Genomic DNA, 9,736 nt, shown 5'->3' with positions numbered 1-9,736 from the left:
CGGGCGACGAGGAGCGGGAGGCACCGCGCCCCGCAGCGGCCCCCGGCGCCGCCTCCGCGCCCACCGCGCTCCCCGCCCTCAACATGGCCGCGGCCTGCAGCGGCGCGGCCCGGCGACAGTGATGGGGACGGCTCCGCCCGCCCGGCCGAGGCCGGCCCCGCGCCATGGCGGGTGCCCTTCCCTCATGAGGGTTGTCCCCGTCCAAGCAGTGTGCATGGCTCATCCCCAGCCCTGCTCCGGCAGGGTTGATCTTCCCTAGCACCATGTGGGGATCACAGAATCATAGAATAGTTTGGGTTGGAAAGGACCTTAAGATCATCCAGTTCCAACCCCCCTGCCATGGGCAGGGACACCTCACACTAAACCATATCACCCAAGGCTTCGTCCACCCTGGCCTTGAACACTGCCAGGGATGGAGCATTCACAGCTTCCCTGGGCAACCCATTCCAGTACCACACCACCCTAACAGTAAAGAATTTCTTCCTTATATCCAATCTAAACCTCTGCTGTTTCAGTTTCAACCTTTTACCCCTTGTCCTATCACTACAGTCCCTAATGAATAGTCCCGCCCCAGCATCCCTGTAGGCCCCCTTCAGATACTGCAAGGCTGCTATGAGGTCTCCATGCAGCCTTCTCTTCTCCAGGCTGAACAGCCCCAACTTTCTCAGCCTGTCTTCATACAGGAGGTGCTCCAGTCCCCTGATCATCCTCGTGGCCTCCTCTGGACTTGTTCTAACAGTTCCATGTCCTTTTTATGTTGAGGACACCAGAACTGCACACAATACTCCAGGTGAGGTCTCATGAGAGCAGAGTAGAGGGGCAGGATCACCTCCTTTGACCTGCTGGTCACACTCCTTATGATGCAGCCCAGGATACAGTTGGCTTTCCCAGCCTGGTTTGCATTGGAAGGGACCTTAAAGCTCCTGTCCCTACAGGCCCTTGTCCCAAGCCCCTCTCCAGGTTTCCTGCAGCCCCTTTAGGCACTGGAGCTGCTCTCAGGTCTCCCCTTCAGGAGCCTTCTCTTCTCCAGGCTGCCCCAACCCAGCTCTCTCAGCCTGGCTCCAGACCACAACTGCTCCAGCCCTTACAGCAGTTCTGTTGTTGATCACTTTGGGGTGTTCCTGGAAATCCCAGGATGTGGTGGATCCTCATTCTCCTCAGGTGCAGCAAACCCAGCCCCTGGGTACAGGCAGCTGGAGGTGGGTACCTGGATACCCACCAGACCTGCACCTGCAGTGGGGAGCTGGGGCACCAGCAGCCCTCAAGCACTGGGGCAGGGCAGAGTCACCCGCCATGACCCCAGCAGCACTGCCAGCTCTGTGTCGGGACAATCACAATAACCACATCTGGTGCTTCAGGAGATCGCTTGCAGTGTTGGCTCCCTGCTAAATACATGGTGGGGTTTTGTACTCTGCTTCCGATGAGGGTGGTCACAACCAGCACCTGCCCATGGCTCTGCAACCCTTCACAGATGCAGCTCCACATCTGACATAGAGACTGGACAAGAGGAAACAGCCTCAAGCTGCACCAGGGCAGGTTTAGATGGAGCTGAGGAACAATTCCTGCCCCAGAGGGTGCTCAGGCATTGGAACAGGCTGCCCAGGGCAGGGCTGCAGTCACCATCCCTGCAAGTGTTCACACACTGAGATCCTCAGTGCCATGGGGCAGTGGTGGCCTTGGCAGTGCTGGGAATGGTTGGACTGGATGAGCTTAAAGGGCTTTTCCAACATGGTTGATTCCATGATCTAAAAGTAGGCTTAGCTCTGCCTTAACTCTGCCTTTCAAAGGCAAAGGAGGTGACAGGTCCCACCTTCCCACAACAAATGGGAAGGGATCCCCTGCACCCCTGCCACCTCCCTGCACACCATGGATAGAAGATGCACATTCCATTTGGTGTAAGATAAGGCTGCACTGGGCCTCCAGATGCTGTGTCTGTAATTGTCTGAAGGAAAAACTTGATCTTAAGGTAAAGTTATAGGCAAGCATGGAAATGCCGAGGTGGCTCCAGTGGTCCCAAATGGGGGAAAAAAAAACCCAACCCAACAGTGTCAGCTTTTCCTCTAGGTCTGGAGCTAAGGACAACACAACAGTGCAAACAGAAATCCATGGTGTCCTCAATTCAAGGCCAGGTTGGACACAGGGGCTTGGAGCAGCTGCTGCAGTGGAAGGTGCCCCTGCCTGTGGCAGGGGATGGAGCTGGATGAGCTGTAAGGTCCCTTCCAACCCAAACCAGGCTGGGATTCTGTGATCTAGTATTATTAATGTTGGCTCAGAAAACACGATGAATTCAGTTGAAGTGTTTCTTTTTATGAAACAACTGATTTAAGCACATTTTAACTAAGCAAATAGGCACAATCCCCAGGGAATGCTGTATTATTGCAGCTAAGGTGTTCGGCTACAGTTGGGCGGGTTAACTGTGGAGTGGGAGGAAGGAGGCTTTATCAAATTGCTTATGGCAGCAGAATGAAATACACCCTGCAGCTAACTGATCTCAGGAACATGTCATAGCTGGCCTATTTCCAGAGGCTTGGAAGAACAGCAGCTGCCCTGTCAAGTTAAGGGAGAGACTGACATTACAGGGCACTGGGCAGTGTCTGTCGAGAGACTGCAACCACAGAAGGGCTTCAGGCTTGAAGATTTTGTTTTCTATCACAGAATCCCTGGTTTGGGTTGGAAGGGACCTCAAAGCTCCTCCAGCTCCAACCCCTGCCACAGGCAGGGACACCTTCCACTGCAGCAGCTGCTCCAAGCCCCTGTGTCCAACCTGGTCTTGAACACTGCCAGGGATGGGGCAGCCACAGCTTCTCTGGGCACCCTGTGCCAGCGCCTCAGCACCCTCCCAGGGAAGAGCTTCTGCCTAAGAGCTCATCTCAGTCTCCCCTGTTCTGGCAGCTTAAAGCCATTCCCCTTGGTCTGTCCCTACAGGCCCTTGTCCAAGGCCCCTCTCCAGGTTTCCTGCAGCCCCTTTAGGCACTGGAGCTGCTCTAAGATACAAGGATGCAACCCAGTGCACGGCTGTTACTGAGCACATTCCTCACCAATGATGATACCCATGTCTGCTGTTTAAAGCAGCATCCAAAGGAACCTCTCTTAAGGGCAAGAAAAAACTCTTGGCTTGACTTCTGTGCCCAGCAGACAAAAGCATTACTCCCATTTTGCCCTTCTGGGTGAGCACTTTCTTTGTTCCTCCTGCCAACCAGCACATTCCTATATCCAAAGCATTCCTGGTTCCGCTGGCACCCCATTACAGAGGGAAGCACAAAAGCAGAAGTATTTGCTGATACTACAGGAAGCTGGTTAGCCCAGATCAGCAACAGATTTAGTGATGGCCAGTTTTGCTCTTGCTGGTACAGTGGGGGCTTTGCAGGGGGAAAGGAGGGGGTTCAGGGGTATCTGGCTGGGTTGTGCATAAGGCGGCAGAGTCAGTGTTCTGGTGTCTCTGGTGCACACAGCCTTTAAGAAGGCAAATTCATTCAAACACACATGTCTTGTCTCCAAGTCGATTTCTCATCTCAGACCTGCTTTGTCCTCGTGTTGCCAGTCAGGCGCATCTCAGTGCATGGGCCTGCTGACTTGTGACCTGCGTGGGCAGCAGTTGTAAGTAACTTTATTAACAGACTTTTATGAAGAGACTTTTAAACCCCACGTGCCCCAGTGGTGGAGTAACGGGTGACAACCACTGAGCGTTTGCTGTTTGGAAGCACTTGAAACAGTGCATTCTGAGTCAGCACTCAAGGTCACCCCCATTCAATGATTCCTCTCTTTCCCTCATTTCTTCCTCCCAGCTTTGCTATTGCTGCCAAGTGACTCACAGGGAATTTATCCAATGTTTGGGGTGTTCCAACAGGGCTCCTAAAAAAGCAAAGGGCACAATGTATTTTCCAGGTCTCCCTTACGACCAGTGCAGACAGAATGGGGGAAAATGGAATATTCCCTGTCCTGAGATGAGCATCATCCATCATAAGGAAAATCAAAAAGCAGTATCTACATAGATGATCTACAGAGCATAAACCACATGAGTTTAGCCTGCAAGCATCCCATCTTCCCCACGAGCAACCCCACCAGTCTGACTAGGAATTTAAATTGCCTAAAATCAGTTCCTAGCCTAATGCTTCAGAAGGGAGAGGAAACCAGATGTACCAAAACAAGTCAGACTCACCCTTCCGCAGGAATTCAGAATAGGTGCTGTTTGTTACAAAATACCTTTTAAAATGATGTTATTCCTGTTCTTTGTCTTGTTGACTTTTGCAGAAATTAGTCATCAAAGTGATTCCCAGTGACAGTCCCCATGGATTTTGGAGAGTGGGGTCTATTTACTTACTTGTTTCCAGACTGGGACTTCCTGGATGATGAGAAGGTACCAAGATTTCACTCTTTGCTCAGCTAATAAATGCCAATGTGCTTATAAACCCCTCTTGAGCCAATGCACTCCTCTGGAGATGCAGGTAGCATCCTTTATGTCCATCACTGCCTCTTTGTACAGAAAAGGTTTTCACACTCTGGTTGAAGGAATCAGAGACATTTTGCTCTTCATTCAGTAGCACAAGGAATGGGCACTGGCACAAGAATGACACAACAAAACATCAGCCATCCTCAGCAACGGGATTGCTGCAGAGCACACCAACCTTTTGTGCTGTTACTTGTGCTATTCATCACCTTTTGTTAGCAAACATCCGTTAGGAATTATCCCAGTGGCCCCTGTTCAGCAGGACCAGACACAAGTGTCCATCACAACACAGAGAGAGGCTGGCTCTTGGCACGACACGTGCCTAAAGACACACTGATGTCCTGCTGACAGGATTTACTGAGTGCCAAGGTCCAGCCTGAGGCCCTGCAGAGATTTAAACAAGGATTAGCTGAAAATGGCACAAAACAAGCAAAAGCAGATCCCATCACTGGAGCGGAGCTGCCAGACCCAAAGCACAACCCTGTGTTGTGGGGTCTTGCACCTTTGGAGGCACCTGAGACTTTGAGCCCAAGCCCTGCTGCCATGATCCAGCTCCGGGGTTTGGACTTGCGCCTCTTCCTGCTCACCAATCATCCCTGATGCCACATGAGGGGACCACCAGTATTTATCAGAGATATTGTCACGTAGCACTGAAAACCCAAGAGGACACCATAAAGCCCCTGACCCCCTTTTACTCTCTTACCCACCTCATCATCTGATTGATGAGAAGCTCCCCATTGACCCAGCTTCAGTGTGTGCTGGGCTGCACCCCCAGAGTGTGAACAGCAGCTCAGGGAGGGAATCCTGCCCTTCTGCTGTGCTCTGGGGAGACCCCCCCTGCAGCCCTGATCCAGCTCTGGGCCCAGTGTTATACAAGTATTTATGAACAGGCTGCTCAAGGAAGCTGTGGCTGCCCCATCCCTGGCAGTGTTCAAGGCCAGGTTGGACACAGGGGCTTGGAACAAGCTGCTCCAGTGGAAGGTGTTGGAACTGGATGAGCTTTAGGGTCCCTTCAACCCAAACCAGTCTGATTCTGTGATTCTAGGATGTGGATTCCCCTTCTTGCTCAGCTGCTTTCTGAGTAATGAACAGGCAAATCTGCTTTCACCGACTTGCCTGCAAGCCCCAGGAAGCATTCCTAAATCTGTAGGAGAATAGCTGTGTCACTAGTCTCACTGCAGTGCCTGCGCTGTTACTCACATGTGAACCAGGTTCACGGATCATTTAAGAACCAAATTAAACCTGCTGATACCAGCACAGACAAAGGGGCCAAGAGGCTGTGGCGTGACAAGCCAAGAGGTGGCAAAACTGTTTTAGCAACAGGGAGAAGAATGAGGAAGGCCACAAGCGAGCAGGAGGCAGCACCCTGATCAGATGACTGCTGATAGAAGGCTGTACTGCAGATCCAGCTGGCACCGTCCCAGTGCAGCCCAGACTTCAGGGGGCAGGGCCCTGCCTGCCATCCTGTGCACTGTGGCATCCGCTCAACTATCCCAGACATCTTCTCCAGGCAGAGTACAAGGGAAACGGAGAGGAGCAGCACACACCAGGAACTGTGCTTCAGGACTCCCCTCTCCTTCGCATCAGACCGGCAAGGCAGTAGGGAGCTAGACTTCCTGCATGCTGTCACCCACCCATAATCCTGCTTGAGAGCCCCCCTCCGAAATCCATCCTCCAAAATTCACACGAGACACGGATGGGAAGGGGGAGCGCATTTCTCAGAAGGACTCAGAGGAGAGCAAACAGCCTTGCTTTGGGATGGAGACAACAGGACCTCCTCCGAACCTGCTCTCCAGGGAGCTGAAAGGAACAAGAAATAAGCCTGATGCTTGTTGAACCCATCTGGCTCCAGACACTGACCCTATTGCAGAAACCATAAAGTGCTCAACGGAGAGGATATCAGGAAGATTTTGCTTCAAATAATGCTTCTGTCTTAATTTTATCTATTGACTGCAATCCACTCCTCAAATAATACCCTCTGATAGCTGATGGGCTAATCCATGTTTTCCACAGTGTTTAAACTCACCAAGGCTCAGGCTGCTTGGCTTCTTCTGAGTCTGGCCAAGCTTCCCAAACCACAGCTCCCTTCTGATGTAAATACTGTTGGGCAGCAGCAGAAAGGCTTTCCAAGAGCTCCTGTCTCTCTGAACCCCTGCCAAGCACATCTTAAATTACAGATGTGGTCCTGCTATCGATGAGAGCTGAATAAGAACCTAAGTACAATGACACTGATCTTCTGTTTAACTGCAGCACAAATCAGGTAACGGGATACAGAGGATGCAAATAAAGCAGAGTATTTGACAATACATAAAGAGTAAAAACAGCTATGCAAAATTACTGTGTTTTCAGTGATTCCTGTGCAATGGCTGAAAATGATCCACAGATTTAACAACTATCTTGGAAAACACTCTTGCTACAAATGAGCAATCATTATAAAGGCAAACATGAATCTTGTTATGTCTAAACAATCAACAGCTATTGAAACAGAGAACAAGGAAGCCTGATACTTCAGTTGAATTATCAATTGAAACATCAGTCTTTGTAGTCAAAATGTAAAGAATGTGATGTGATTTCTTTTAGGGCAAAACGCTGGCACTAAGAAGTGGGTAAAAGTCACTGGAAAAGATGGCAAACCCACAGGGGCTTCAAAGCCCGAATGAATCACTTCTGTCTCTCAGTCCAACTGCCCTGATGTTTATCCTTTCTAAAGCGAGAACTGACTTTGTGATTTCACATCGTTACAGCAGAATTTAAGGGTGTTTCATTCACAGCAATTTGGAGTTTCAAAACCTGTTGCAGCCCAACAACTGCAGCTCTTAACTCTAGAGGAAAACACTTCTGGGATGTGTCACGCGATTATTTCAGGGTTAGATTAAAGGCATCCTCCCTGCTTTGAACTTTGCAGGCTTCAGGCATTGCCAGCACCAATGGTTTAAGTGAAAAACCAGCTTAGATCCCAAGTTTGCTGTCTGTGCTCTGGAAGAAGCCAAAACTGATCCAAGGCAGCAGGGAGTAATGAGATTAAAAGTGCTGCTGATTGTGTTTAGCTTCAGCGACTTGTTTTGGAGAGGTATCCAGGCTTCAAACTGTCAGGCAGCTGCACGGCTGCATGCCATGAGGAAGTTCACGGCCGAGTGTTCGCACAGCATCAGCCTATTTTTAGTATATGGCCAGTGAGGGAGCTTTCTTCCTGCCCCAAGCCTCTGCAATGCCCTCCACGGGCAGGCAGGAGTTCGATGGGAGTCTCTGCACTGGAATATAGACTGTTTTCTTTGGCCAGCAGCGTGAAATAGGGCATTGCATGTGTGCCAAGCAACCTGCACGTCTATCCAAGGAATATAAACCCAGCAGCACCAGCCCTGGTTGCTCTCCTCTCAGCTGGAATGTTGTTTTAGGGAAAGTTAAAGCAGAGAACTCGGGTTTGAAGTAAGAAACCTCTGGCAATAATTCAGGGAAAGGTTCCAGATACCTGCTGCAATACCTGGGGAAAAGATCAGTCACTCCAGGCTGCAGCATCCCACGTGCGCATGCAGTTAAGCAGCATCAAGGAGTTGCGTGCATGAATCCCACACACAGGTTCATACGAAGCACTGCTGTCACTCCACTTGTTCTCACACAATAGAGACATACAGGCAAGGTGTGGGACACATTCACTCAAAAGCTGGAGGGTTTCAGTGCTCCCAACACTTTGGAATGGGAGCATGGAAAGTGCCTGGCACTGGGCGGTGCCTGGAAATTCATAGCAACTGGGCAGCCTCCTGCAAATGCTCTTATTAACCACAAGAGCTATTTTAAAAGATGAATAAAGCAAACACATGGCTCTGCGCCCTGAGGTCAAGCTCAGGAGCTCTGCCAGTGGTGCTCTGCTCCAGAACAGTAGTTCTCTCCCTTACAGAAGGCCTCAGTAGGAAAACATAAGCCAGGAGACACTCGGGTCCCCAGCACCTCTGACATCTGCACCAGCCCCACAAGATGCCCACTGATGTTTCCTTTAAAACCTCAGATTCCAGAGATCCCACAACCAGCCCAGAAAGGCATTCCAGAGCTGAACTCCTGCTGCTGCCCATTCTGATGTCCAAGCTAAATGTCTCTGCTGCAGTGTAACCCAATTGTCCTACTGCAGCAGCGAGGGAAAGTTTCTTTCCTTCTTTGCAGCTCTTACTGATTTGAAACCATGTCTCTCCCCCCACCTTGAAACAAGCCCCTTCATCCACCCTGTCACCCTTTTCATTGCTTTCATCTGGTAATGCCCATGGAAAGCCCCACTTTCCATGAAGTGTAATGCCTACAACTGGGTACCATGTTCCAAGAAAGGCTTTTTACTGCCACATGAGGAAGAAGGACCACGTCATGCACCTCACGCTACATTCCTGTTCATATATTCCACAACATCATCATCTATGTTGTTTCCAGGAACAGGATGCTGTTGAGTCACATTCAGCTGGTGCCTGGCTGTAACCTCAAGAGAACTTTTCTGCACAACTGCTGCCCTCACCGCCTGTCCTGTATTTGTTCAGCTGATGCTGTTTCTGCTGAAGTGGACAAACACTCTGTCAAATCCATCCCTGGATTTAGCGAATCCCATTCTAACTCTTTGGAATGTATCAAGTTCATTTTGAACTGTGATTGCCTTCTACCTGGTCAGTAGTTAGCTCAGGTCTGGTGCTCCCTACAATGAAACAAAAACCCCATCAAACCAGAGCAGAAGTGTAGAGAGCCCCAACCCATTCACCCCTGCAGTCTGACTGTGGGTGATGAATGGTTACTCAGAGTAGGGTTTTCCAAAGAGGTTTTTGTAACGTCACTTTTAAATTGGTGTCAGCTCACACTCCCCTACTTCCTTACAGAAAGTCACTTAAAGCAAAGCTGTGTCCACTGCTTCTCCTGTTTTGGAAACTTGTTACTCTGGTATAGGACAAACTACATTAGATCTTCCTTTTAGTAGCTTACCAGTCGTTTCTCTTTCCCATTAATCTTCCAGTTTTAACAGCTGACCCCAAGTTCTGAGCAGATGGGTGGAAGCAGAGCCAAGCTGAGCCTTCAGGGTTCACAGCGTGTGGTCTGGACCATCCCTTTGGGTGGCTGGGGTCAGCCGTGGTGGCTGTGTCCTCTCCTAGCTCCTTGTGCCCCTCTAGCCTGCTTGTTGGCAGGGCATGAGGAGCTGAGAAGTCCTCGACTCAGTATAAGCACTGCTTAGCAACAACTAAAACCATCAGTGGGTTATCAACATTATTCTCATCCTAAATCCAAACCACAGCACAGCACCAGCTATGAGGAAGAAATTAACTC

This window comes from Melopsittacus undulatus, chromosome 6 (genome assembly GCF_012275295.1).
Source record: "Melopsittacus undulatus isolate bMelUnd1 chromosome 6, bMelUnd1.mat.Z, whole genome shotgun sequence".
NCBI lineage: Eukaryota > Metazoa > Chordata > Aves > Psittaciformes > Psittaculidae > Melopsittacus > Melopsittacus undulatus.
The sequence above is the reverse complement of the archived record's forward strand: the minus strand, read 5'-3'. Positions refer to the sequence as shown.